Below are 25,292 nucleotides of genomic sequence, written 5' to 3' on the forward strand. Positions count from 1 at the left end.
GTAACTTCAGGTACTGGCCACCTCATCACTTGATTCCATAAATTGACACATTGTGCTGTGGGCAGCAGCTTACGGCCATACCACCCTGAGCACGCCTGACCTCGTCTGATCTCGGAAGCTAAGCAGGGCTGGGCTTGGTTAGTACTTGGATGGGAGACTGCCTGGGAATACCTGGTGCTGTAAGCCTTTCATTTTCATGTCATTGAACTACTTTTGATCCAGAGAAGGGGTTTATTAAAAGACCCAAAGCAGCTGCCCATTAATGAGGGCACATTAACGACATTGCTTTTGGCTGTTTTCACCAATGTCTTGTTCTGCTGGCTGAGGCCACCTACAACACACCAGGGCCAGTGTTGCTGGCCGAGGCTAACTACACCACACCAGGCCCTGTGCTGGTTCCTGAGGCCATCTTCAAAAATCCAGGGCCCGTGCTGCTGGATAAATGCTAAACAGAGTCTTTGGGTTAGGGTATGAGGCAAGCATGCAGGTAGGGTTATAGGATTGTGTTCGTAACTTCAGGTACTGGCCACCTCATCACTTGATTCCATAAATTGACACATTGTGCTTTGGGCAGCAGCTTACGGCCATACCACCCTGATCACGCCTGACCTCGTCTGATCTCGGAAGCAAAGCAGGGCTTGGGCTTGGTTAGTACTTGGATGGGAGACTACCTGGGAATAACTGGTGCTGTAAGCCTTTCATTTTCATGTCATTGAACTGCTTTTGATCCAGAGAAGGGGTGTATTAAAAGACCCAAAGCAGATGCCCATTAATGAGGGCACATTAACAACATTGCTTTTGGCTGTTTTCACCAATGTCTTGTTCTGCTGGTTGAGGCCACCTACAACACACCAGGGCCAGTGCTGCTGGCCGAGGCTAACTACACCACACCAGGCCCTGTGCTGGTTCCTGAGGCCATCTTCAAAAATCTTGGGCCTGTGCTGCTGGATAAATGCTAAACTGAGTCTTTGGGTTAGGGTATTAGGCAAGCATGCAGGTAGGGTTATAGGATTGTGTTCGTAACTTCAGGTACTGGCCACCTCATCACTTGATTCCATAAATTGACACATTGTGCTGTGGGCAGCAGCTTACGGCCATACCACCCTGAGCACGGCTGACCTCGTCTGATCTCGGAAGCTAAGCAGGGCTGGGCTTGGTTAGTACTTGGATGGGAGACTGCCTGGGAATACCTGGTGCTGTAAGCCTTTCATTTTCATGTCATTGAAGTACTTTTGATCCAGAGAAGTGGTTTATTAAAAGACCCAAAGCAGCTGCCCATTAATGAGGGCACATTAACAACATTGCTTTTGGCTGTTTTCACCAATGTCTTGTTCTGCTGGCTGAGGCCACCTACAACACACCAGGGCCAGTGCTGCTGGCCGAGGCTAACTACACCACACCAGGCCCTCTGCTGGTTCCTGAGGCCATCTTCAAAAATCCAGGGCCCGTGCTGCTGGATAAATGCTAAACTGAGTCTTTGGGTTAGGGTATTAGGCAAGCATGCAGGTAGGGTTATAGGATTGTGTTCGTAACTTCAGGTACTGGCCACCTCATCACTTGATTCCATAAATTGACACATTGTGCTGTGGGTAGCATCTTACGGCCATACCACCCTGAGCACGCCTGACCTCGTCTGATCTCGGAAGTTTAGCAGGGCTGGGCTTGGTTAGTACTTGGATGGGAGACTGCGTGGGAATACCTGGTGCTGTAAGCCTTTCATTTTCATGTCATTGAACTGCTTTTGATCCAGAGAAGGGGTGTATTAAAAGACCCTAAGCAGCTGCCCATTAATGAGGGCACATTAACGACATTGCTTTTGGCTGTTTTCACCAATGTCTTGTTCTGCTGGCTGAGGCCACCTACAACACACCAGGGCCAGTGCTGCTGGCCGAGGCTAACTACACCACACCAGACCCTGTGCTGGTTCCTGAGGCCATCTTCAAAAATCCAGGTCCTGTGCTGCTGGATAAATGCTAAACTGAGTGTTTGGGTTAGGGTATGAGGCAAGCATGCAGGTAGGGTTATAGAATTGTGTTCGTAACTTCAGGTACTGGCCACCTCATCACTTGATTCCATAAATTGACACATTGTGCTGTGGGCAGCAGCTTACGGCCATACCACCCTGAGCACGCCTGACCTCGTCTGATCTCGGAAGCTAAGCAGGGCTGGGCTTGGTTAGTACTTGGATGGCAGACTGCCTGGGAATACCTGGTGCTGTAAGCCTTTCATTTTCATGTCATTGAACTGCTTTTGATCCAGAGAAGGGGTGTATTAAAAGACCCAAAGCAGATGCCCATTAATGAGGGCACATTAACAACATTGCTTTTGGCTGTTTTCACCAATGTCTTGTTCTGCTGGCTGAGGCCACCTACAACACACCAGGGCCAGCGCTGCTGGCCGAGGCTAACTACACCACACCAGGCCCTGTTCTGGTTCCTGAGGCCATCTTCAAAAATCTTGGGCCTGTGCTGCTGGATAAATGCTAAACTGAGTCTTTGGGTTAGGGTATGAGGCAAGCATGCAGGTAGGGTTATAGGATTGTGTTCGTAACTTCAGGTACTGGCCACCTCATCACTTGATTCCATAAATTGACACATTGTGCTTTGGGCAGCAGCTTACGGCCATACCACCCTGATCACGCCTGACCTCGTCTCATCTCGGAAGCTAAGCAGGGCTTGGGCTTGGTTAGTACTTGGATGGGAGACTGCCTGGGCATACCTGGTGCTGTAAGCCTTTCATTTTTATGTCATTGAACTGCTTTTGATCCAGAGAAGGGGTGTATTAAAAGACCCAAAGCAGATGCCCATTAATGAGGGCACATTAACAACATTGCTTTTGGCTGTTTTCACCAATGTCTTGTTCTGCTGGCTGAGGCCACCTACAACACACCAGGGCCAGTGCTGCTGGCCGAGGCTAACTACACCACACCAGGCCCTGTGCTGGTTCCTGAGGCCATCTTCAAAAATCTTGGGCCTGTGCTGCTGGATAAATGCTAAACTGAGTCTTTGGGTTAGGGTATTAGGCAAGCATGCAGGTAGGGTTATAGGATTGTGTTCGTAACTTCAGGTACTGGCCACCTCATCACTTGATTCCATAAATTGACACATTGTGCTGTGGGCAGCAGCTTACGGCCATACCACCCTGAGCACGCCTGACCTCGTCTGATCTCGGAAGCTAAGCAGGGCTGGGCTTGGTTAGTACTTGGAAGGGAGACTGCCTGGGAATACCTGGTGCTGTAAGCCTTTCATTTTCATGTCATTGAAGTACTTTTGATCCAGAGAAGTGGTTTATTAAAAGACCCAAAGCAGCTGCCCATTAATGAGGGCACATTAACAACATTGCTTTTGGCTGTTTTCACCAATGTCTTGTTCTGCTGGCTGAGGCCACCTACAACACACCAGGGCCAGTGCTGCTGGCCGAGGCTAACTACACCACACCAGGCCCTCTGCTGGTTCCTGAGGCCATCTTCAAAAATCCAGGGCCCGTGCTGCTGGATAAATGCTAAACTGAGTCTTTGGGTTAGGGTATTAGGCAAGCATGCAGGTAGGGTTATAGGATTGTGTTCGTAACTTCAGGTACTGGCCACCTCATCACTTGATTCCATAAATTGACACATTGTGCTGTGGGTAGCATCTTACGGCCATACCACCCTGAGCACGCCTGACCTCGTCTGATCTCGGAAGTTTAGCAGGGCTGGGCTTGGTTAGTACTTGGATGGGAGACTGCGTGGGAATACCTGGTGCTGTAAGCCTTTCATTTTCATGTCATTGAACTGCTTTTGATCCAGAGAAGGGGTGTATTAAAAGACCCTAAGCAGCTGCCCATTAATGAGGGCACATTAACGACATTGCTTTTGGCTGTTTTCACCAATGTCTTGTTCTGCTGGCTGAGGCCACCTACAACACACCAGGGCCAGTGCTGCTGGCCGAGGCTAACTACACCACACCAGACCCTGTGCTGGTTCCTGAGGCCATCTTCAAAAATCCAGGTCCTGTGCTGCTGGATAAATGCTAAACTGAGTGTTTGGGTTAGGGTATGAGGCAAGCATGCAGGTAGGGTTATAGAATTGTGTTCGTAACTTCAGGTACTGGCCACCTCATCACTTGATTCCATAAATTGACACATTGTGCAGTCGGCAGCAGCTTACGGCCATACCACCCTGAGCACGCCTGACCTCGTCTGATCCCGGAAGCTAAGCAGGTCTGGGCTTGGTTAGTACTTGGATGGCAGACTGCCTGGGAATACCTGGTGCTGTAAGCCTTTCATTTTCATGTCATTGAACTGCTTTTGATCCAGAGAAGGGGTGTATTAAAAGACCCAAAGCAGATGCCCATTAATGAGGGCACATTAACAACATTGCTTTTGGCTGTTTTCACCAATGTCTTGTTCTGCTGGCTGAGGCCACCTACAACACACCAGGGCCAGTGCTGCTGGCCGAGGCTAACTACACCACACCAGGCCCTGTGCTGGTTCCTGAGGCCATCTTCAAAAATCTTGGGCCTGTGCTACTGGATAAATGCTAAACTGAGTCTTTGGGTTAGGGTATGAGGCAAGCATGCAGGTAGGGTTATAGGATTGTGTTCGTAACTTCAGGTACTGGCCACCTCATCACTTGATTCCATAAATTGACACATTGTGCTTTGGGCAGCAGCTTACGGCCATACCACCCTGATCACGCCTGACCTCGTCTGATCTCGGAAGCTAAGCAGGGCTTGGGCTTGGTTAGTACTTCGATGGGAGACTGCCTGGGAATACCTGGTGCTGTAAGCCTTTCATTTTCATGTCATTGAACTGCTTTTGATCCAGAGAAGGGGTGTATTAAAAGACCCAAAGCAGATGCCCATTAATGAGGGCACATTAACAACATTGCTTTTGGCTGTTTTCACCAATGTCTTGTTCTGCTGGCTGAGGCCACCTACAACACACCAGGGCCAGCGCTGCTGGCCGAGGCTAACTACACCACACCAGGCCCTCTGCTGGTTCCTGAGGCCATCTTCAAAAATCTTGGGCCTGTGCTGCTGGATAAATGCTAAACTGAGTCTTTGGGTTAGGGTATGAGGCAAGCATGCAGGTAGGGTTATAGGATTGTGTTCGTAACTTCAGGTACTGGCCACCTCATCACTTGATTCCATAAATTGACACATTGTGCTTTGGGCAGCAGCTTACGGCCATACCACCCTGATCACGCCTGACCTCGTCTGATCTCGGAAGCTAAGCAGGGCTTGGGCTTGGTTAGTACTTGGATGGGAGACTGCCTGGGCATACCTGGTGCTGTAAGCCTTTCATTTTCATGTCATTGAACTGCTTTTGATCCAGAGAAGGGGTGTATTAAAAGACCCAAAGCAGATGCCCATTAATGAGGGCACATTAACAACATTGCTTTTGGCTGTTTTCACCAATGTCTTGTTCTGCTGGCTGAGGCCACCTACAACACACCAGGGCCAGTGCTGCTGGCCGAGGCTAACTACACCACACCAGGCCCTGTGCTGGTTCCTGAGGCCATCTTCAAAAATCTTGGGCCTGTGCTGCTGGATAAATGCTAAACTGAGTCTTTGGGTTAGGGTATTAGGCAAGCATGCAGGTAGGGTTATAGGATTGTGTTCGTAACTTCAGGTACTGGCCACCTCATCACTTGATTCCATAAATTGACACATTGTGCTGTGGGCAGCAGCTTACGGCCATACCACCCTGAGCACGCCTGACCTCGTCTGATCTCGGAAGCTAAGCAGGGCTGGGCTTGGTTAGTACTTGGATGGGAGACTGCCTGGGAATACCTGGTGCTGTAAGCCTTTCATTTTCATGTCATTGAAGTACTTTTGATCCAGAGAAGTGGTTTATTAAAAGACCCAAAGCAGCTGCCCATTAATGAGGGCACATTAACGACATTGCTTTTGGCTGTTTTCACCAATGTCTTGTTCTGCTGGCTGAGGCCACCTACAACACACCAGGGCCAGTGCTGCTGGCCGAGGCTAACTACACCACACCAGACCCTGTGCTGGTTCCTGAGGCCATCTTCAAAAATCCAGGTCCTGTGCTGCTGGATAAATGCTAAACTGAGTCTTTGGGTTAGGGTATGAGGCAAGCATGCAGGTAGGGTTATAGGATTGTGTTCGTAACTTCAGGTACTGGCCACCTCATCACTTGATTCCATAAATTGACACATTGTGCTGTGGCCAGCAGCTTACGGCCATACCACCCTGAGCACGCCTGACCTCGTCTGATCTCGGAAGCTAAGCAGGGCTGGGCTTGGTTAGTACTTGGATGGCAGACTGCCTGGGAATACCTGGTGCTGTAAGCCTTTCATTTTCATGTCATTGAACTGCTTTTGATCCAGAGAAGGGGTGTATTAAAAGACCCAAAGCAGATGCCCATTAATGAGGGCACATTAACAACATTGCTTTTGGCTGTTTTCACCAATGTCTTGTTCTGCTGGCTGAGGCCACCTACAACACACCAGGGCCAGCGCTGCTGGCCGAGGCTAACTACACCACACCAGGCCCTGTTCTGGTTCCTGAGGCCATCTTCAAAAATCTTGGGCCTGTGCTGCTGGATAAATGCTAAACTGAGTCTTTGGGTTAGGGTATGAGGCAAGCATGCAGGTAGGGTTATAGGATTGTGTTCGTAACTTCAGGTACTGGCCACCTCATCACTTGATTCCATAAATTGACACATTGTGCTGTGGGCAGCAGCTTACGGCCATACCACCCTGATCACGCCTGACCTCGTCTGATCTCGGAAGCTAAGCAGGGCTTGGGCTTGGTTAGTACTTGGATGGGAGACTGCCTGGGCATACCTGGTGCTGTAAGCGTTTCATTTTCATGTCATTGAACTACTTTTGATCCAGAGAAGGGGTGTATTAAAAGACCCAAAGCAGCTGCCCATTAATGAGGGCACATTAACGACATTGCTTTTGGCTGTTTTCACCAATGTCTTGTTCTGCTGGCTGAGGCCACCTACAACACACCAGGGCCAGTGCTGCTGGCCGAGGCTAACTACACCACACCAGGCCCTGTGCTGGTTCCTGAGGCCATCTTCAAAAATCCAGGGCCCGTGCTGCTGGATAAATGCTAAACTGAGTCTTTGGGTTAGGGTATTAGGCAAGCATGCAGGTAGGGTTATAGGATTGTGTTCGTAACTTCAGGTACTGGCCACCTCATCACTTGATTCCATAAATTGACACATTGTGCTGTGGGTAGCATCTTACGGCCATACCACCCTGAGCACGCCTGACCTCGTCTGATCTCGGAAGTTTAGCAGGGCTGGGCTTGGTTAGTACTTCGATGGGAGACTGCGTGGGAATACCTGGTGCTGTAAGCCTTTCATTTTCATGTCATTGAACTGCTTTTGATCCAGAGAAGGGGTGTATTAAAAGACCCTAAGCAGCTGCCCATTAATGAGGGCACATTAACGACATTGCTTTTGGCTGTTTTCACCAATGTCTTGTTCTGCTGGCTGAGGCCACCTACAACACACCAGGGCCAGTGCTGCTGGCCGAGGCTAACTACACCACACCAGACCCTGTGCTGGTTCCTGAGGCCATCTTCAAAAATCCAGGTCCTGTGCTGCTGGATAAATGCTAAACTGAGTCTTTGGGTTAGGGTATGAGGCAAGCATGCAGGTAGGGTTATAGGATTGTGTTCGTAACTTCAGGTACTGGCCACCTCATCACTTGATTCCATAAATTGACACATTGTGCTGTGGCCAGCAGCTTACGGCCATACCACCCTGAGCACGCCTGACCTCGTCTGATCTCGGAAGCTAAGCACGGCTGGGCTTGGTTAGTACTTGGATGGCAGACTGCCTGGGAATACCTGGTGCTGTAAGCCTTTCATTTTCATGTCATTGAACTGCTTTTGATCCAGAGAAGGGGTGTATTAAAAGACCCAAAGCAGATGCCCATTAATGAGGGCACATTAACAACATTGCTTTTGGCTGTTTTCACCAATGTCTTGTTCTGCTGGCTGAGGCCACCTACAACACACCAGGGCCAGCGCTGCTGGCCGAGGCTAACTACACCACACCAGGCCCTGTTCTGGTTCCTGAGGCCATCTTCAAAAATCTTGGGCCTGTGCTGCTGGATAAATGCTAAACTGAGTCTTTGGGTTAGGGTATGAGGCAAGCATGCAGGTAGGGTTATAGGATTGTGTTCGTAACTTCAGGTACTGGCCACCTCATCACTTGATTCCATAAATTGACACATTGTGCTTTGGACAGCAGCTTACGGCCATACCACCCTGATCACGCCTGACCTCGTCTGATCTCGGAAGCTAAGCAGGGCTTGGGCTTGGTTAGTACTTGGATGGGAGACTGCCTGGGCATACCTGGTGCTGTAAGCCTTTCATTTTCATGTCATTGAACTGCTTTTGATCCAGAGAAGGGGTGTATTAAAAGACCCAAAGCAGATGCCCATTAATGAGGGCAGATTAACAACATTGCTTTTGGCTGTTTTCACCAATGTCTTGTTCTGCTGGCTGAGGCCACCTACAACACACCAGGGCCAGTGCTGCTGGCCGAGGCTAACTACACCACACCAGGCCCTGTGCTGGTTCCTGAGGCCATCTTCAAAAATCCAGGGCCTGTGCTGCTGGATAAATGCTAAACTGAGTCTTTGGCTTAGGGTATTAGGCAAGCATGCAGGTAGGGTTATAGGATTGTGTTCGTAACTTCAGGTACTGGCCACCTCATCACTTGTTTCCATAAATTGACACATTGTGCTGTGGGCAGCAGCTTACGGCCATACCACCCTGAGCACGCCTGACCTCGTCTGATCTCGGAAGTTAAGCAGGGCTGGGCTTGGTTAGTACTTGGATGGGAGACTGCCTGGGAATACCTGGTGCTGTAAGCCTTTCATTTTCATGTCATTGAACTGCTTTTGATCCAGAGAAGGGGTGTATTGAAAGACCCAAAGCAGCTGCCCATTAATGAGGGCACATTAACGACATTGCTTTTGGCTGTTTTCACCAATGTCTTGTTCTGCTGGCTGAGGCCACCTACAACACACCAGGGCCAGTGCTGCTGTCCGAGGCTAACTACACCACACCAGGCCCTGTGCTGGTTCCTGAGGCCATCTTTAAAAATCCAGGGCCTGTGCTGCTGGATAAATGCTAAACTGAGTCTTTGGGTTAGGGTATTAGGCAAGCATGCAGGTAGGGTTATAGGATTGTGTTCGTAACTTCAGGTACTGGCCACCTCATCACTTGATTCCATAAATTGACACATTGTGCTGTGGGCAGCAGCTTACGACCATACCGCCCTGAGCACGCCCGACCTCGTCTGATCTCGGAAGGTAAGCAGGTCTGGGCTTGGTTAGTACTTGGATGGGAGACTGCCTAGGAATACCTGGTCCTGTAAGCCTTTCACTTTCATGTCATTGAACTGCTTTTGATCCAGAGAAGGGGTGTATTAAAAGACCCAAAGCAGATGCCCATTAATGAGGACACATTAACAACATTGCTTTTGGCTGTTTTCACCAATGTCTTGTTCTGCTGGCTGAGGCCACCTACAACACACCAGGGCCAGTGTTGCTGGCCGAGGCTAACTACACCACACCAGGCCCTGTGCTGGTTCCTGAGGCCATCTTCAAAAATCCAGGGCCCGTGCTGCTGGATAAATGCTAAACTGAGTCTTTGGGTTAGGGTATTAGGCAAGCATGCAGGTAGGGTTATAGGATTGTGTTCGTAACTTCAGGTACTGGCCACCTCATCACTTGATTCCATAAATTGAAACATTGTGCTTTGGGCAGCAGCTTACGGCCATACCACCCTGAGCACGCCTGACCTCGTCTGATCTCGGAAGCTAAGCAGGGCTGGGCTTGGTTAGTACTTGGATGGGAGACTAACTGGGAATACCTGGAGCTGTAAGCCTTTCATTTTCATGTCATTGAACTGCTTTTGATCCAGAGAAGGGGTGTATTAAAAGACCCAAAGCAGCTGCCCATTAATGAGGGCACATTAACGACATTGCTTTTGTCTGTTTTCACCAATGTCTTGTTCTGCTGGATGAGGCCACCTACAACACACCAGGGCCAGTGCTGCTGGCCGAGGCTAACTACACCACACCAGGCCCTGTGCTGGTTCCCGAGGCCATCTTCAAAAATCCAGGGCCTGTGCTGCTGGATAAATGCTAAACTGAGTCTTTGGCTTAGGGTATTAGGCAAGCATGCAGGTAGGGTTATAGGATTGTGTTCGTAACTTCAGGTACTGGCCACCTCATCACTTGATTCCATAAATTGACACATTGTGCTGCGGGCAGCAGCTTACGGCCATACCACCCTGAGCACGCCTGACCTCGTCTGATCTCGGAAGCTAAGAAGGGCTGGGCTTCGTTAGTACTTGGATGGGAGACTGCCTGGGAATACCTGGTGCTGTAAGCCTTTCATGTCATTGAACTGCTTTTGATCCAGAGAAGGGGTGTATTAAAAGACCCAAAGCAGCTTCCCATTAATGAGGGCACATTAACGACATTGCTTTTGGCTGTTTTCACCAATGTCTTGTTCTGCTGGCTGAGGCCACCTACAACACACCAGGGCCAGTGCTGCTGGCCGAGGCTAACTACACCACACCAGGCCCTGTGCTGGTTCCTGAGGCCATCTTCAAAAATCCAGGGCCTGTGCTGCTGGATAAATGCTAAACTGAGTCTTTGGCTTAGGGTATTAGGCAAGCATGCAGGTAGGGTTATAGGATTGTGTTCGTAACTTCAGGTACTGGCCACCTCATCACTTGATTCCATAAATTGACACATTGTGCTGTGGGTTGCAGCTTACGGCCATACCACCCTGAGCACGCCTGACCTCGTCTGATTTTGGAAGCTAAGCAGGGCTGGGCTTGGTTAGTACTTGGATGCGAGACTGCCTGGGAATACCTGGTGCTGTAAGCGTTTCATGTCATTGAACTACTTTTGATCCAGAGAAGGGGTGTATTAAAAGACCCAAAGCAGCTGCCCATTAATGAGGGCACATTAACGACATTGCTTTTGGCTGTTTTCACCAATGTCTTGTTCTGCTGGCTGAGGCCACCTACAACACACCAGGGCCAGTGCTGCTGGCCGAGGCTAACTACACCACACCAGGCCCTGTGCTGGTTCCTGAGGCCATCTTCAAAAATCCAGGGCCCGAGCTGCTGGATAAATGCTAAACTGAGTCTTTGGCTTAGGGTATTAGGCAAGCATGCAGGTAGGGTTATAGGATTGTGTTCGTAACTTCAGGTACTGGCCACCTCATCACTTGATTCCATAAATTGAGACATTGTGCTGTGGGCAGCAGCTTACGGCCATACCACCCTGAGCACGCCTGACCTCGTCTGATCTCGGAAGCTAAGCAGGGCTGGGCTTGGTTAGTACTTGGATGGGAGACTGCCTGGGAATACCTGGTGCTGTAAGCCTTTCTTTTTCATGTCATTGAACTGCTTTTGATCCAGAGAAGGGGTGTATTAAAAGACCCAAAGCAGCTGCCCATTAATGAGGGCACATTAACAACATTGCTTTTGGCTGTTTTCACCAATGTCTTGTTCTGCTGGCTGAGGCCACCTATTAAACAACAGGGCCAGTGCTGCTGGCCGAGGCTAACTACACCACACCAGGCCCTGTGCTGGTTCCTGAGGCCATCTTCAAATTCCAGGTCCTGTGCTGCTGGATAAATGCTAAACTGAGTCTTTGGGTTAGGGTATTAGGCAAGCATGCAGGTAGGGTTATAGGATTGTGTTCGTAACTTCAGGTACTGGCCACCTCATCACTTGATTCCATAAATTGACACATTGTGCTGTGGGCAGCAGCTTACGGCCATACCACCCTGAGCACGCCTGACCTCGTCTGATCTCGGAAGCTAAGCAGGGCTGGGCTTGGTTAGTACTTGGATGGGAGACTGCCTGGGAATACCTGGTGCTGTAAGCCTTTCATTTTCATGTCATTGAAGTACTTTTGATCCAGAGAAGTGGTTTATTAAAAGACCCAAAGCAGCTGCCCATTAATGAGGGCACATTAACGACATTGCTTTTGGCTGTTTTCACCAATGTCTTGTTCTGCTGGCTGAGGCCACCTACAACACACCAGGGCCAGTGCTGCTGGCCGAGGCTAACTACACCACACCAGACCCTGTGCTGGTTCCTGAGGCCATCTTCAAAAATCCAGGTCCTGTGCTGCTGGATAAATGCTAAACTGAGTCTTTGGGTTAGGGTATGAGGCAAGCATGCAGGTAGGGTTATAGGATTGTGTTCGTAACTTCAGGTACTGGCCACCTCATCACTTGATTCCATAAATTGACACATTGTGCTGTGGCCAGCAGCTTACGGCCATACCACCCTGAGCACGCCTGACCTCGTCTGATCTCGGAAGCTAAGCAGGGCTGGGCTTGGTTAGTACTTGGATGGCAGACTGCCTGGGAATACCTGGTGCTGTAAGCCTTTCATTTTCATGTCATTGAACTGCTTTTGATCCAGAGAAGGGGTGTATTAAAAGACCCAAAGCAGATGCCCATTAATGAGGGCACATTAACGACATTGCTTTTGGCTGTTTTCACCAATGTCTTGTTCTGCTGGCTGAGGCCACCTACAACACACCAGGGCCAGTGCTGCTGGCCGAGGCTAACTACACCACACCAGGCCCTGTGCTGGTTCCTGAGGCCATCTTCAAAAATCCAGGGCCCGTGCTGCTGGATAAATGCTAAACTGAGTCTTTGGGTTAGGGTATTAGGCAAGCATGCAGGTAGGGTTATAGGATTGTGTTCGTAACTTCAGGTACTGGCCACCTCATCACTTGATTCCATAAATTGACACATTGTGCTGTGGGTAGCATCTTACGGCCATACCACCCTGAGCACGCCTGACCTCGTCTGATCTCGGAAGTTTAGCAGGGCTGGGCTTGGTTAGTACTTCGATGGGAGACTGCGTGGGAATACCTGGTGCTGTAAGCCTTTCATTTTCATGTCATTGAACTGCTTTTGATCCAGAGAAGGGGTGTATTAAAAGACCCTAAGCAGCTGCCCATTAATGAGGGCACATTAACGACATTGCTTTTGGCTGTTTTCACCAATGTCTTGTTCTGCTGGCTGAGGCCACCTACAACACACCAGGGCCAGTGCTGCTGGCCGAGGCTAACTACACCACACCAGACCCTGTGCTGGTTCCTGAGGCCATCTTCAAAAATCCAGGTCCTGTGCTGCTGGATAAATGCTAAACTGAGTCTTTGGGTTAGGGTATGAGGCAAGCATGCAGGTAGGGTTATAGGATTGTGTTCGTAACTTCAGGTACTGGCCACCTCATCACTTGATTCCATAAATTGACACATTGTGCTGTGGCCAGCAGCTTACGGCCATACCACCCTGAGCACGCCTGACCTCGTCTGATCTCGGAAGCTAAGCAGGGCTGGGCTTAGTTAGTACTTGGATGGCAGACTGCCTGGGAATACCTGGTGCTGTAAGCCTTTCATTTTCATGTCATTGAACTGCTTTTGATCCAGAGAAGGGGTGTATTAAAAGACCCAAAGCAGATGCCCATTAATGAGGGCACATTAACAACATTGCTTTTGGCTGTTTTCACCAATGTCTTGTTCTGCTGGCTGAGGCCACCTACAACACACCAGGGCCAGCGCTGCTGGCCGAGGCTAACTACACCACACCAGGCCCTGTTCTGGTTCCTGAGGCCATCTTCAAAAATCCAGGGCCTGTGCTGCTGGATAAATGCTAAACTGAGTCTTTGGGTTAGGGTATGAGGCAAGCATGCAGGTAGGGTTATAGGATTGTGTTCGTAACTTCAGGTACTGGCCACCTCATCACTTGATTCCATAAATTGACACATTGTGCTTTGGACAGCAGCTTACGGCCATACCACCCTGATCACGCCTGACCTCGTCTGATCTCGGAAGCTAAGCAGGGCTTGGGCTTGGTTAGTACTTGGATGGGAGACTGCCTGGGCATACCTGGTGCTGTAAGCCTTTCATTTTCATGTCATTGAACTGCTTTTGATCCAGAGAAGGGGTGTATTGAAAGACCCAAAGCAGCTGCCCATTAATGAGGGCACATTAACGACATTGCTTTTGGCTGTTTTCACCAATGTCTTGTTCTGCTGGCTGAGGCCACCTACAACACACCAGGGCCAGTGCTGCTGTCCGAGGCTAACTACACCACACCAGGCCCTGTGCTGGTTCCTGAGGCCATCTTTAAAAATCCAGGGCCTGTGCTGCTGGATAAATGCTAAACTGAGTCTTTGGGTTAGGGTATTAGGCAAGCATGCAGGTAGGGTTATAGGATTGTGTTCGTAACTTCAGGTACTGGCCACCTCATCACTTGATTCCATAAATTGACACATTGTGCTGTGGGCAGCAGCTTACGACCATACCGCCCTGAGCACGCCCGACCTCGTCTGATCTCGGAAGGTAAGCAGGTCTGGGCTTGGTTAGTACTTGGATGGGAGACTGCCTAGGAATACCTGGTCCTGTAAGCCTTTCACTTTCATGTCATTGAACTGCTTTTGATCCAGAGAAGGGGTGTATTAAAAGACCCAAAGCAGATGCCCATTAATGAGGACACATTAACAACATTGCTTTTGGCTGTTTTCACCAATGTCTTGTTCTGCTGGCTGAGGCCACCTACAACACACCAGGGCCAGTGTTGCTGGCCGAGGCTAACTACACCACACCAGGCCCTGTGCTGGTTCCTGAGGCCATCTTCAAAAATCCAGGGCCCGTGCTGCTGGATAAATGCTAAACTGAGTCTTTGGGTTAGGGTATTAGGCAAGCATGCAGGTAGGGTTATAGGATTGTGTTCGTAACTTCAGGTACTGGCCACCTCATCACTTGATTCCATAAATTGAAACATTGTGCTTTGGGCAGCAGCTTACGGCCATACCACCCTGAGCACGCCTGACCTCGTCTGATCTCGGAAGCTAAGCAGGGCTGGGCTTGGTTAGTACTTGGATGGGAGACTAACTGGGAATACCTGGAGCTGTAAGCCTTTCATTTTCATGTCATTGAACTGCTTTTGATCCAGAGAAGGGGTGTATTAAAAGACCCAAAGCAGCTGCCCATTAATGAGGGCACATTAACGACATTGCTTTTGTCTGTTTTCACCAATGTCTTGTTCTGCTGGATGAGGCCACCTACAACACACCAGGGCCAGTGCTGCTGGCCGAGGCTAACTACACCACACCAGGCCCTGTGCTGGTTCCCGAGGCCATCTTCAAAAATCCAGGGCCTGTGCTGCTGGATAAATGCTAAACTGAGTCTTTGGCTTAGGGTATTAGGCAAGCATGCAGGTAGGGTTATAGGATTGTGTTCATAACTTCAGGTACTGGCCACCTCATCACTTGATTCCATAAATTGACACATTGTGCTGCGGGCAGCAGCTTACGGCCATACCACCCTGAGCACGCCTGACCTCGTCTGATCTCGGAAGCTAAGAAGGGCTGGGCTTCGTTAGTACTTGGATGGGAGACTGCCTGGGAATACCTGGTGCTGTAAGCCTTTCATGTCATTGAACTGCTTTTGATCCAGAGAAGGGGTGTATTAAAAGACCCAAAGCAGCTTCCCATTAATGAGGGCACATTAACGACATTGCTTTTGGCTGTTTTCACCAATGTCTTGTTCTGCTGGCTGAGGCCACCTACAACACACCAGGGCCAGTGCTGCTGGCCGAGGCTAACTACACCACACCAGGCCCTGTGCTGGTTCCTGAGGCCATCTTCAAAAATCCAGGTCCTGTGCTGCTGGATAAATGCTAAACTGAGTCTTTGGGTTAGGGTATGAGGCAAGCATGCAGGTAGGGTTATAGGATTGTGTTCGTAACTTCAGGTACTGGCCACCTCATCACTTGATTCCATAAATTGACACATTGTGCTGTGGCCAGCAGCTTACGGCCATACCACCCTGAGCACGCCTGACCTCGTCTGATCTCGGAAGGTAAGCAGGTCTGGGCTTAGTTAGTACTTGGATGGCAGACTGCCTGGGAATACCTGGTGCTGTAAGCCTTTCATTTTCATGTCATTGAACTGCTTTTGATCCAGAGAAGGGGTGTATTAAAAGACCCAAAGCAGATGCCCATTAATGAGGGCACATTAACAACATTGCTTTTGGCTGTTTTCACCAATGTCTTGTTCTGCTGGCTGAGGCCACCTACAACACACCAGGGCCAGCGCTGCTGGCCGAGGCTAACTACACCACACCAGGCCCTGTTCTGGTTCCTGAGGCCATCTTCAAAAATCTTGGGCCTGTGCTGCTGGATAAATGCTAAACTGAGTCTTTGGGTTAGGGTATGAGGCAAGCATGCAGGTAGGGTTATAGGATTGTGTTCGTAACTTCAGGTACTGGCCACCTCATCACTTGATTCCATAAATTGACACATTGTGCTTTGGACAGCAGCTTACGGCCATACCACCCTGATCACGCCTGACCTCGTCTGATCTCGGAAGCTAAGCAGGGCTTGGGCTTGGTTAGTACTTGGATGGGAGACTGCCTGGGCATACCTGGTGCTGTAAGCCTTTCATTTTCATGTCATTGAACTGCTTTTGATCCAGAGAAGGGGTGTATTGAAAGACCCAAAGCAGCTGCCCATTAATGAGGGCACATTAACGACATTGCTTTTGGCTGTTTTCACCAATGTCTTGTTCTGCTGGCTGAGGCCACCTACAACACACCAGGGCCAGTGCTGCTGTCCGAGGCTAACTACACCACACCAGGCCCTGTGCTGGTTCCTGAGGCCATCTTTAAAAATCCAGGGCCTGTGCTGCTGGATAAATGCTAAACTGAGTCTTTGGGTTAGGGTATTAGGCAAGCATGCAGGTAGGGTTATAGGATTGTGTTCGTAACTTCAGGTACTGGCCACCTCATCACTTGATTCCATAAATTGACACATTGTGCTGTGGGCAGCAGCTTACGACCATACCGCCCTGAGCACGCCCGACCTCGTCTGATCTCGGAAGGTAAGCAGGTCTGGGCTTGGTTAGTACTTGGATGGGAGACTGCCTAGGAATACCTGGTCCTGTAAGCCTTTCACTTTCATGTCATTGAACTGCTTTTGATCCAGAGAAGGGGTGTATTAAAAGACCCAAAGCAGATGCCCATTAATGAGGACACATTAACAACATTGCTTTTGGCTGTTTTCACCAATGTCTTGTTCTGCTGGCTGAGGCCACCTACAACACACCAGGGCCAGTGTTGCTGGCCGAGGCTAACTACACCACACCAGGCCCTGTGCTGGTTCCTGAGGCCATCTTCAAAAATCCAGGGCCCGTGCTGCTGGATAAATGCTAAACTGAGTCTTTGGGTTAGGGTATTAGGCAAGCATGCAGGTAGGGTTATAGGATTGTGTTCGTAACTTCAGGTACTGGCCACCTCATCACTTGATTCCATAAATTGAAACATTGTGCTTTGGGCAGCAGCTTACGGCCATACCACCCTGAGCACGCCTGACCTCGTCTGATCTCGGAAGCTAAGCAGGGCTGGGCTTGGTTAGTACTTGGATGGGAGACTAACTGGGAATACCTGGAGCTGTAAGCCTTTCATTTTCATGTCATTGAACTGCTTTTGATCCAGAGAAGGGGTGTATTAAAAGACCCAAAGCAGCTGCCCATTAATGAGGGCACATTAACGACATTGCTTTTGTCTGTTTTCACCAATGTCTTGTTCTGCTGGATGAGGCCACCTACAACACACCAGGGCCAGTGCTGCTGGCCGAGGCTAACTACACCACACCAGGCCCTGTGCTGGTTCCCGAGGCCATCTTCAAAAATCCAGGGCCTGTGCTGCTGGATAAATGCTAAACTGAGTCTTTGGCTTAGGGTATTAGGCAAGCATGCAGGTAGGGTTATAGGATTGTGTTCATAACTTCAGGTACTGGCCACCTCATCACTTGATTCCATAAATTGACACATTGTGCTGCGGGCAGCAGCTTACGGCCATACCACCCTGAGCACGCCTGACCTCGTCTGATCTCGGAAGCTAAGAAGGGCTGGGCTTCGTTAGTACTTGGATGGGAGACTGCCTGGGAATACCTGGTGCTGTAAGCCTTTCATGTCATTGAACTGCTTTTGATCCAGAGAAGGGGTGTATTAAAAGACCCAAAGCAGCTTCCCATTAATGAGGGCACATTAACGACATTGCTTTTGGCTGTTTTCACCAATGTCTTGTTCTGCTGGCTGAGGCCACCTACAACACACCAGGGCCAGTGCTGCTGGCCGAGGCTAACTACACCACACCAGGCCCTGTGCTGGTTCCTGAGGCCATCTTCAAAAATCCAGGGCCTGTGCTGCTGGATAAATGCTAAACTGAGTCTTTGGCTTAGGGTATTAGGCAAGCATGCAGGTAGGGTTATAGGATTGTGTTCGTAACTTCAGGTACTGGCCACCTCATCACTTGATTCCATAAATTGACACATTGTGCTGTGGGTTGCAGCTTACGGCCATACCACCCTGAGCACGCCTGACCTCGTCTGATTTTGGAAGCTAAGCAGGGCTGGGCTTGGTTAGTACTTGGATGGGAGACTAACTGGGAATACCTCATGCTGTAAGCCTTTCATTTTCATGTCATTGAACTGCTTTTGATCCAGAGAAGGGGTGTATTAAAAGACCCAAAGCAGATGCCCATTAATGAGGGCACATTAACAACATTGCTTTTGGCTGTTTTCACCAATGTCTTGTTCTGCTGGCTGAGGCCACCTAAAACACACCAGGGCCAGTGCTGCTGGCCGAGGCTAACTACACCACACCAGGCCCTGTTCTGGTTCCTGAGGCCATCTTCAAAAATCCAGGGCCCGTGCTGCTGGATAAATGCTAAACTGAGTCTTTGGGTTAGGGTATTAGGCAAGCATGCAGGTAGAGTTATAGGATTGTGCTCGTAACTTCAGGTACTGGCCACCTCATCACTTGATTCCATAAATTGACACATTGTGCTGTGGCCAGCAGCTTACGGCCATACCACCCTGAGCACGCCTGACCTCGTCTGATCTCGGAAGCTAAGCAGGGCTGGGCTTGGTTAGTACTTGGATGGGAGACTGCCTGGGAATACCTGGTGCTGTAAGCCTTTCATTTTCATGTCATTGAACTGCTTTTGATCCAGAGAAGGGGTGTATTAAAAGACCCAAAGCAGCTGCCCATTAATGAGGGCACATTAACAACATTGCTTTTGGCTGTTTTCACCAATGTCTTGTTCTGCTGGCTGAGGCCACCTATTAAACACCAGGGCCAGTGCTGCTGGCAAAGGCTAACTACACCACACCAGGCCCTGTGCTGGTTCCTGAGGCCATCTACAAAAATCTAGGTCCTGTGCTGCTGGATAAATGCTAAACTGAGTCTTTGGGTTAGGGTATGAGGCAAGCATGCAGGTAGGGTTATAGGATTGTGTTCGTAACTTCAGGTACTGGCCACCTCATCACTTGATTCCATAAATTGACACATTGTGCTGTGGGCAGCAGCTTACGGCCATACCACCCTGAGCACGGCTGACCTCGTCTGATCTCGGAAGCTAAGCAGGGCTGGGCTTGGTTAGTACTTGGATGGGAGACTGCCTGGGAATACCTGGTGCTGTAAGCCTTTCATTTTCATGTCATTGAACTGCTTTTGATCCAGAGAAGGGGTGTATTAAAAGACCCAAAGCAGCTGCCCATTAATGAGGGCACATTAACGACATTGCCTTTGGCTGTTTTCACCAATGTCTTGTTCTGCTGGCTGAGGCCACCTACAACACACCAGGGCCAGTGCTGCTGGCCGAGGCTAACTACACCACACATATAGCATTGTGTTCGTAACTTCAGGTACTGGCCACCTCATCACTTGATTCCATAAATTGACACATTGTGCTGTGGGCAGCAGCTTACAGCCATACCACCCTGAGCACGCCTGACCTCGTCTGATCTCGGAAGCTAAGCAGGGCTGGGCTTGGTTAGTACTTGGATGGGAGACTGCCTGGGAATACCTGGTGCTGTAAGCCTTTCATTTTCATGTCATCGAACTGCTTTTGATCCAGAGAAGGGGTGTATTAAAAGACCCAAAGCAGCTGCCCATTAATGAGGGCACATTAATGACATTGCTTTTGGCTGTTTTCACCAATGTCTTGTTCTGCTGGCTGAGGCCACCTACAACACACCAGGGCCAGTGCTGCTGGCCGAGGCTAACTACACCACACCAGGCCCTGTGCTGGTTCCTGAGGCCATCTTCAAAAATCCAGGGCCTGTGCTGCTGGATAAATGCTAAACTGAGTCTTTGGCTTAGGGTATTAGGCAAGCCTGGAGGTAGGGTTATAGGATTGTGTTCGTAACTTCAGGTACTGGCCACCTCATCACTTGATTCCATAAATTGACACATTGTGCTGTGGGCAGCACCTTACGGCCATACCACCCTGAGCACGCCTGACCTCGTCTGATCTCGGAAGCTAAGCAGGGCTGGGCTTGGTTAGTACTTGGATGGGAGACTGCCTGGGAATACCTGGTGCTGTAAGCCTTTCATTTTCATGTCATTGAACTGCTTTTGATCCAGAGAAGGGGTGTATTAAAAGACCCAAAGCAGCTGCCCATTAATGAGGGCACATTAACGACATTGCCTTTGGCTGTTTTCACCAATGTCTTGTTCTGCTGGCTGAGGCCACCTACAACACACCAGGGCCAGTGCTGCTGGCCGAGGCTAACTACACCACACATATAGGATTGTGTTCGTAACTTCAGGTACTGGCCACCTCATCACTTGATTCCATAAATTGACACATTGTGCTGTGGGTAGCAGCTTACAGCCATACCACCCTGAGCACGTCTGACCTCGTCTGATCTCGGAAGCTAAGCAGGGCTGGGCTTGGTTACTACTTGGATGGGAGACTGCCTGGGAATACCTGGTGCTGTAAGCCTTTCATTTTCATGTCATTGAACTGCTTTTGATCCAGAGAAGGGGTGTATTAAAAGACCCAAAGCAGCTGCCCATTAATGAGGGCACATTAACGACATTGCTTTTGGCTGTTTTCACCAATGTCTTGTTCTGCTGGCTGAGGCCACCTACAACACACCAGGGCCAGTGCTGCTGGCCGAGGCTAACTACACCACACCAGGCCCTGTGCTGGTTCCTGAGGCCATCTTCAAAAATCCAGGGCCTGTGCTGCTGGATAAATGCTAAACTGAGTCTTTGGCTTAGGGTATTAGGCAAGCATGCAGGTAGGGTTATAGGATTGTGTTCGTAACTTCAGGTACTGGCCACCTCATCACTTGATTCCATAAATTGAGACATTGTGCTGTGGGCAGCAGCTTACGGCCATACCACCCTGAGCACGCCTGACCTCGTCTGATCTCGGAAGCTAAGCAGGGCTCGGCTTGGTTAGTACTTGGATGGGAGACTGCCTGGGAATACGTGGTGCTGTAAGCCTTTCATTTTCATGTCATTGAACTGCTTTTGATCCAGAGAAGGGGTGTATTAAAAGACCCAAAGCAGCTGCCCATTAATGAGGGCACATTAACGACATTGCCTTTGGCTGTTTTCACCAATGTCTTGTTCTGCTGGCTGAGGCCACCTACAACACACCAGGGCCAGTGCTGCTGGCCGAGGCTAACTACACCACACATATAGGATTGTGTTCGTAACTTCAGGTACTGGCCACCTCATCACTTGATTCCATAAATTGACACATTGTGCTGTGGGCAGCAGCTTACAGCCATACCACCCTGAGCACGCCTGACCTCGTCTGATCTCGTAAGCTAAGCAGGGCTTGGCTTGGTTAGTACTTGGATGGGAGACTGCCTGGGAATACCTGGTGCTGTAAGCCTTTCATTTTCATGTCATTGAACTGCTTTTGATCCAGAGAAGGGGTGTATTAAAAGACCCAAAGCAGCTGCCCATTAATGAGGGCACATTAACGACATTGCTTTTGGCTGTTTTCACCAATGTCTTGTTCTGCTGGCTGAGGCCACCTACAACACACCAGGGCCAGTGCTGCTGGCCGAGGCTAACTACACCACACCAGGCCCTGTGCTGGTTCCTGAGGCCATCTTCAAAAATCCAGGGCCTGTGCTGCTGGATAAATGCTAAACTGAGTCTTTGGCTTAGGGTATTAGGCAAGCATGCAGGTAGGGTTATAGGATTGTGTTCGTAACTTCAGGTACTGGCCACCTCATCACTTGATTCCATAAATTGACACATTGTGCTGTGGGCAGCAGCTTACAGCCATACCACCCTGAGCACGCCTGACCTCGTCTGATCTCGGAAGCTAAGCAGGGCTGGGCTTGGTTAGTACTTGGATGGGAGACTAACTGGGAATACCTGGTGCTGTAAGCCTTTCATTTTCATGTCATTGAACTGCTTTTGATCCAGAGAAGGGGTGTATTAAAAGACCCAAAGCAGCTGCCCATTAATGAGGGCACATTAACAACATTCCTTTTGGCTGTTTTCACCAATGTCTTGTTCTGCTGGCTGAGGCCACCTATTAAACACCAGGGCCAGTGCTGCTGGCAAAGGCTAACTACACCACACCAGGCCCTGTGCTGGTTCCTGAGGCCATCTTCAAAAATCTAGATCCTGTGCTGCTGGATAAATGCTAAACTGAGTCTTTGGGTTAGGGTATGAGGCAAGCATGCAGGTAGGGTTATAGGATTGTGTTCGTAACTTCAGGTACTGGCCACCTCATCACTTGATTCCATAAATTGACACATTGTGCTGTGGGCAGCAGCTTACGGCCATACCACCCTGAGCACGCCTGACCTCGTCTATTCTCGGAAGCTAAGCAGGGCTGGGCTTGGTTAGTACTTGGATGGGAGACTGCCTGGGAATACCTGGTGCTGTAAGCCTTTCATTTTCATGTCATTGAACTGCTTTTGATCCAGAGAAGGGGTGTATTAAAAGACCCAAAGCAGCTGCCCATTAATGAGGGGACATTAACGACATTGCTTTTGGCTGTTTTCACCAATGTCTTGTTCTGCTGGCTGAGGCCACCTACAACACACCAGGCCCTGTGCTGGTTCCTGAGGCCATCTTCAAAAATCCAGGGCCCGTGCTGCTGGATAAATGCTAAACTGAGACTTTGGGTTAGGGTATTAGGCAAGCATGCAGGTAGGGTTATAGGATTGTGTTCGTAACTTCAGGTACTGGCCACCTCATCACTTGATTCCATAAATTGACACATTGTGCTGTGGGCAGCAGCTTGCGGCCATACCACCCTGAGTACGCCTGACCTCGTCTGATCTCGGAAGCTAAGCAGGGCTGGGCTTGGTTAGTACTTGGATGGGAGACTGCCTGGGAATACCTGGTGCTGTAAGCCTTTCATTTTCATGTCATTGAACTGCTTTTGATCCAGAGAAGGGGTGTATTAAAAGACCGAAAGCAGCTGCCCATTAATGAGGGCACATTAACGACATTGCTTTTGGCTGTTTTCACCAATGTCTTGTTCTGCTGGCTGAGGCCACCTACAACACACCAGGGCCAGTGCTGCTGGCCGAGGCTAACTACACCACACCAGGCCCTGTGCTGGTTCCTTAGGCCATCTTCAAAAATCCAGGGCCTGTGCTGCTGGATAAATGCTAAACTGAGTCTTTGGCTTAGGGTATTAGGCAAGCATGCAGGTAGGGTTATAGGATTGTGTTCGTAACTTCAGGTACTGGCCACCTCATCACTTGATTCCATAAATTGACACATTGTGCTGTGGGCAGCAGCTTACGGCCATACCACACTGAGCACGCCTGACCTCGTCTGATCTCGGAAGCTAAGCAGGGCTGTGCTTGGTTAGTACTTGGATGGGAGACTGCCTGGGAATACCTGGTGCTGTAAGCCTTTCATTTTCATGTCATTGAACTGCTTTTGATACAGAGAAGGGGTGTATTAAAAGACCCAAAGCGCATTAATGAGGGCATATTAACAACATTGCTTTTGGCTGTTTTCACCAATGTCTTGTTCTGCTGGCTGCGGCCACCTACAACACACCAGGGCCAGTGCTGCTGGCCAAGGCTAACTACACCACACCAGGCCCTCTGCTGGTTCCTGAGGCCATCTTCAAAAATCCAGGGCCTGTGCTGCTGGATAAATGCTAAACTGAGTCTTTGGGTTAGGGTATTAGGCAAGCATGCAGGTAGGGTTATAGGATTGTGTTCGTAACTTCAGGTACTGGCCACCTCATCACTTGATTCCATAAATTGACACATTGTGCTGTGGGCAGCAGCTTACGGCCATACCACCCTGAGCACGCCTGACCTCGTCTGATCTCTGAAGCTAAGCAGGGCTGGGCTTGGTTAGTACTTGGATGGGAGACTGCCTGGGAATACCTGGTGCTGTAAGCCTTTCATTTTCATGTCATTGAACTGCTTTTGATCCAGAGAAGGGGTGTATTAAAAGACCCAAAGCAGATGCCCTTTAATGAGGGCACATTAACGACATTGCTTTTGGGTTTTTTCACCAATGTCTTGTTCTGCTGGCTGAGGCCACCTACAACACACCAGGGCCAGTGCTGCTAGCCGAGGCTAACTACACCACACCAGGCCCTGTGCTGGTTCCTGAGGCCATCTTCAAAAATCCAGGGCCTGTGCTGCTGGATAAATGCTAAACTGAGTCTTTGGCTTAGGGTATTAGGCAAGCATGCAGGTAGGGTTATAGGATTGTGTTCGTAACTTCAGGTACTGGCCACCTCATCACTTGATTCCATAAATTGACACATTGTGCTGTGGGCGGCAGCTTACGGCCATACCACCCTGAGCACGCCTGACCTCGTCTGATCTCGGAAGCTAAGCAGGGCTGGGCTTGGTTAGTACTTGGATGGGAGACTGCCTGGGAATACCTGGTGCTGTAAGCCTTTCATGTCATTGAACTGCTTTTGATCCAGAGAAGGGGTGTATTAAAAGACCCAAAGCAGCTGCCCCTTAATGAGGGCACATTAACGACATTGCTTTTGGCTGTTTTCACCAATGTCTTGTTCTGCTGGCTGAGGCCACCTACAACACACCAGGGCCAGTGCTGCTGGCCGAGGCTAACTACACCACACCAGGCCCTGTGCTGGTTCCTGAGGCCATCTTCAAAAATCCAGGGCCCGTGCTGCTGGATAAATGCTAAACTGAGTCTTTGGCTTAGGGTATTAGGCAAGCATGCAGGTAGGGTTATAGGATTGTGTTCGTAACTTCAGGTACTGGCCACCTCATCACTTGATTCCATAAATTGACACATTGTGCTGTGGGCAGCAGCTTACGGCCATACCACCCTGAGCACGCCTGATCTCGGCAGCTAAGCAGGGCTGGGTTTGGTTAGTACTTGGATGGGAGACTGCCTGGGAATACCTGGTGCTGTAAGCCTTTCATTTTCATGTCATTGAACTGCTTTTGATCCAGAGAAGGGGTATATTACAGTTTTTTCTGAATGCTT

General features: G+C 49.6%; 8 non-coding genes and 43 pseudogenes across 8 annotated transcripts; all 51 read left to right on the plus strand.

Annotated features, from left to right (window-relative positions):
• The first annotated feature begins 67 nt into the window (after positions 1–67).
• On the plus strand, positions 68–186 carry LOC148105599 (5S ribosomal RNA). The gene has a single exon (XR_015718890.1). It is a non-coding gene; the product is annotated as a 5S ribosomal RNA (ribosomal RNA).
• A 390-nt stretch (positions 187–576) lies between these two features.
• Positions 577–696, plus strand: LOC148105600 (5S ribosomal RNA; annotated as a pseudogene).
• Positions 697–1,086: 390 nt separating this feature from the next.
• Positions 1,087–1,205, plus strand: LOC148105601 (5S ribosomal RNA; annotated as a pseudogene).
• A 390-nt stretch (positions 1,206–1,595) lies between these two features.
• LOC148105602 (5S ribosomal RNA) lies at positions 1,596–1,714 on the plus strand (annotated as a pseudogene).
• Positions 1,715–2,104: 390 nt separating this feature from the next.
• LOC148105603 (5S ribosomal RNA) lies at positions 2,105–2,223 on the plus strand (annotated as a pseudogene).
• A 390-nt stretch (positions 2,224–2,613) lies between these two features.
• LOC148105604 (5S ribosomal RNA) lies at positions 2,614–2,733 on the plus strand (annotated as a pseudogene).
• Positions 2,734–3,123: 390 nt separating this feature from the next.
• Positions 3,124–3,242, plus strand: LOC148105605 (5S ribosomal RNA; annotated as a pseudogene).
• Positions 3,243–3,632: 390 nt separating this feature from the next.
• LOC148105606 (5S ribosomal RNA) lies at positions 3,633–3,751 on the plus strand (annotated as a pseudogene).
• Positions 3,752–4,141: 390 nt separating this feature from the next.
• LOC148105607 (5S ribosomal RNA) lies at positions 4,142–4,260 on the plus strand (annotated as a pseudogene).
• Positions 4,261–4,650: 390 nt separating this feature from the next.
• LOC148105608 (5S ribosomal RNA) lies at positions 4,651–4,770 on the plus strand (annotated as a pseudogene).
• Positions 4,771–5,160: 390 nt separating this feature from the next.
• LOC148105609 (5S ribosomal RNA) lies at positions 5,161–5,280 on the plus strand (annotated as a pseudogene).
• A 390-nt stretch (positions 5,281–5,670) lies between these two features.
• LOC148105610 (5S ribosomal RNA) lies at positions 5,671–5,789 on the plus strand. The gene has a single exon (XR_015718891.1). It is a non-coding gene; the product is annotated as a 5S ribosomal RNA (ribosomal RNA).
• A 390-nt stretch (positions 5,790–6,179) lies between these two features.
• On the plus strand, positions 6,180–6,298 carry LOC148105611 (5S ribosomal RNA; annotated as a pseudogene).
• Positions 6,299–6,688: 390 nt separating this feature from the next.
• LOC148105612 (5S ribosomal RNA) lies at positions 6,689–6,808 on the plus strand (annotated as a pseudogene).
• A 390-nt stretch (positions 6,809–7,198) lies between these two features.
• Positions 7,199–7,317, plus strand: LOC148105613 (5S ribosomal RNA; annotated as a pseudogene).
• Positions 7,318–7,707: 390 nt separating this feature from the next.
• LOC148105614 (5S ribosomal RNA) lies at positions 7,708–7,826 on the plus strand (annotated as a pseudogene).
• A 390-nt stretch (positions 7,827–8,216) lies between these two features.
• On the plus strand, positions 8,217–8,336 carry LOC148105615 (5S ribosomal RNA; annotated as a pseudogene).
• A 390-nt stretch (positions 8,337–8,726) lies between these two features.
• On the plus strand, positions 8,727–8,845 carry LOC148105616 (5S ribosomal RNA). The gene has a single exon (XR_015718958.1). It is a non-coding gene; the product is annotated as a 5S ribosomal RNA (ribosomal RNA).
• A 390-nt stretch (positions 8,846–9,235) lies between these two features.
• Positions 9,236–9,354, plus strand: LOC148105617 (5S ribosomal RNA; annotated as a pseudogene).
• Positions 9,355–9,744: 390 nt separating this feature from the next.
• On the plus strand, positions 9,745–9,863 carry LOC148105618 (5S ribosomal RNA; annotated as a pseudogene).
• A 390-nt stretch (positions 9,864–10,253) lies between these two features.
• LOC148105619 (5S ribosomal RNA) lies at positions 10,254–10,372 on the plus strand (annotated as a pseudogene).
• A 384-nt stretch (positions 10,373–10,756) lies between these two features.
• LOC148105620 (5S ribosomal RNA) lies at positions 10,757–10,875 on the plus strand (annotated as a pseudogene).
• A 384-nt stretch (positions 10,876–11,259) lies between these two features.
• Positions 11,260–11,378, plus strand: LOC148105621 (5S ribosomal RNA). Its single transcript, XR_015718892.1, has one exon. It is a non-coding gene; the product is annotated as a 5S ribosomal RNA (ribosomal RNA).
• Positions 11,379–11,767: 389 nt separating this feature from the next.
• Positions 11,768–11,886, plus strand: LOC148105622 (5S ribosomal RNA). Its single transcript, XR_015718893.1, has one exon. It is a non-coding gene; the product is annotated as a 5S ribosomal RNA (ribosomal RNA).
• A 390-nt stretch (positions 11,887–12,276) lies between these two features.
• LOC148105623 (5S ribosomal RNA) lies at positions 12,277–12,395 on the plus strand (annotated as a pseudogene).
• Positions 12,396–12,785: 390 nt separating this feature from the next.
• LOC148105624 (5S ribosomal RNA) lies at positions 12,786–12,904 on the plus strand (annotated as a pseudogene).
• A 390-nt stretch (positions 12,905–13,294) lies between these two features.
• LOC148105625 (5S ribosomal RNA) lies at positions 13,295–13,413 on the plus strand (annotated as a pseudogene).
• Positions 13,414–13,803: 390 nt separating this feature from the next.
• Positions 13,804–13,923, plus strand: LOC148105626 (5S ribosomal RNA; annotated as a pseudogene).
• Positions 13,924–14,313: 390 nt separating this feature from the next.
• Positions 14,314–14,432, plus strand: LOC148105627 (5S ribosomal RNA; annotated as a pseudogene).
• A 390-nt stretch (positions 14,433–14,822) lies between these two features.
• LOC148105628 (5S ribosomal RNA) lies at positions 14,823–14,941 on the plus strand (annotated as a pseudogene).
• Positions 14,942–15,331: 390 nt separating this feature from the next.
• Positions 15,332–15,450, plus strand: LOC148105629 (5S ribosomal RNA; annotated as a pseudogene).
• A 384-nt stretch (positions 15,451–15,834) lies between these two features.
• Positions 15,835–15,953, plus strand: LOC148105630 (5S ribosomal RNA; annotated as a pseudogene).
• Positions 15,954–16,343: 390 nt separating this feature from the next.
• LOC148105631 (5S ribosomal RNA) lies at positions 16,344–16,463 on the plus strand (annotated as a pseudogene).
• A 390-nt stretch (positions 16,464–16,853) lies between these two features.
• Positions 16,854–16,972, plus strand: LOC148105632 (5S ribosomal RNA; annotated as a pseudogene).
• A 390-nt stretch (positions 16,973–17,362) lies between these two features.
• LOC148105633 (5S ribosomal RNA) lies at positions 17,363–17,481 on the plus strand (annotated as a pseudogene).
• A 390-nt stretch (positions 17,482–17,871) lies between these two features.
• LOC148105634 (5S ribosomal RNA) lies at positions 17,872–17,990 on the plus strand (annotated as a pseudogene).
• Positions 17,991–18,374: 384 nt separating this feature from the next.
• LOC148105635 (5S ribosomal RNA) lies at positions 18,375–18,493 on the plus strand (annotated as a pseudogene).
• A 390-nt stretch (positions 18,494–18,883) lies between these two features.
• Positions 18,884–19,002, plus strand: LOC148105636 (5S ribosomal RNA). The gene has a single exon (XR_015718894.1). It is a non-coding gene; the product is annotated as a 5S ribosomal RNA (ribosomal RNA).
• A 390-nt stretch (positions 19,003–19,392) lies between these two features.
• LOC148105637 (5S ribosomal RNA) lies at positions 19,393–19,511 on the plus strand (annotated as a pseudogene).
• A 278-nt stretch (positions 19,512–19,789) lies between these two features.
• On the plus strand, positions 19,790–19,908 carry LOC148105638 (5S ribosomal RNA). Its single transcript, XR_015718937.1, has one exon. It is a non-coding gene; the product is annotated as a 5S ribosomal RNA (ribosomal RNA).
• A 390-nt stretch (positions 19,909–20,298) lies between these two features.
• On the plus strand, positions 20,299–20,417 carry LOC148105639 (5S ribosomal RNA; annotated as a pseudogene).
• Positions 20,418–20,695: 278 nt separating this feature from the next.
• On the plus strand, positions 20,696–20,814 carry LOC148105640 (5S ribosomal RNA; annotated as a pseudogene).
• A 390-nt stretch (positions 20,815–21,204) lies between these two features.
• LOC148105641 (5S ribosomal RNA) lies at positions 21,205–21,323 on the plus strand (annotated as a pseudogene).
• A 278-nt stretch (positions 21,324–21,601) lies between these two features.
• Positions 21,602–21,720, plus strand: LOC148105642 (5S ribosomal RNA; annotated as a pseudogene).
• Positions 21,721–22,110: 390 nt separating this feature from the next.
• Positions 22,111–22,229, plus strand: LOC148105643 (5S ribosomal RNA; annotated as a pseudogene).
• Positions 22,230–22,619: 390 nt separating this feature from the next.
• On the plus strand, positions 22,620–22,738 carry LOC148105644 (5S ribosomal RNA; annotated as a pseudogene).
• Positions 22,739–23,089: 351 nt separating this feature from the next.
• On the plus strand, positions 23,090–23,208 carry LOC148105645 (5S ribosomal RNA; annotated as a pseudogene).
• A 390-nt stretch (positions 23,209–23,598) lies between these two features.
• LOC148105646 (5S ribosomal RNA) lies at positions 23,599–23,717 on the plus strand (annotated as a pseudogene).
• Positions 23,718–24,101: 384 nt separating this feature from the next.
• LOC148105647 (5S ribosomal RNA) lies at positions 24,102–24,220 on the plus strand (annotated as a pseudogene).
• A 390-nt stretch (positions 24,221–24,610) lies between these two features.
• Positions 24,611–24,729, plus strand: LOC148105648 (5S ribosomal RNA). The gene has a single exon (XR_015718895.1). It is a non-coding gene; the product is annotated as a 5S ribosomal RNA (ribosomal RNA).
• A 384-nt stretch (positions 24,730–25,113) lies between these two features.
• Positions 25,114–25,222, plus strand: LOC148105649 (5S ribosomal RNA; annotated as a pseudogene).
• The last annotated feature ends 70 nt before the right edge of the window (positions 25,223–25,292 follow it).

This window comes from Neolamprologus brichardi, chromosome 3 (genome assembly GCF_056152115.1).
Source record: "Neolamprologus brichardi isolate AB-2024 chromosome 3, ASM5615211v1, whole genome shotgun sequence".
NCBI classification, from domain to species: Eukaryota; Metazoa; Chordata; class Actinopteri; order Cichliformes; family Cichlidae; genus Neolamprologus; species Neolamprologus brichardi.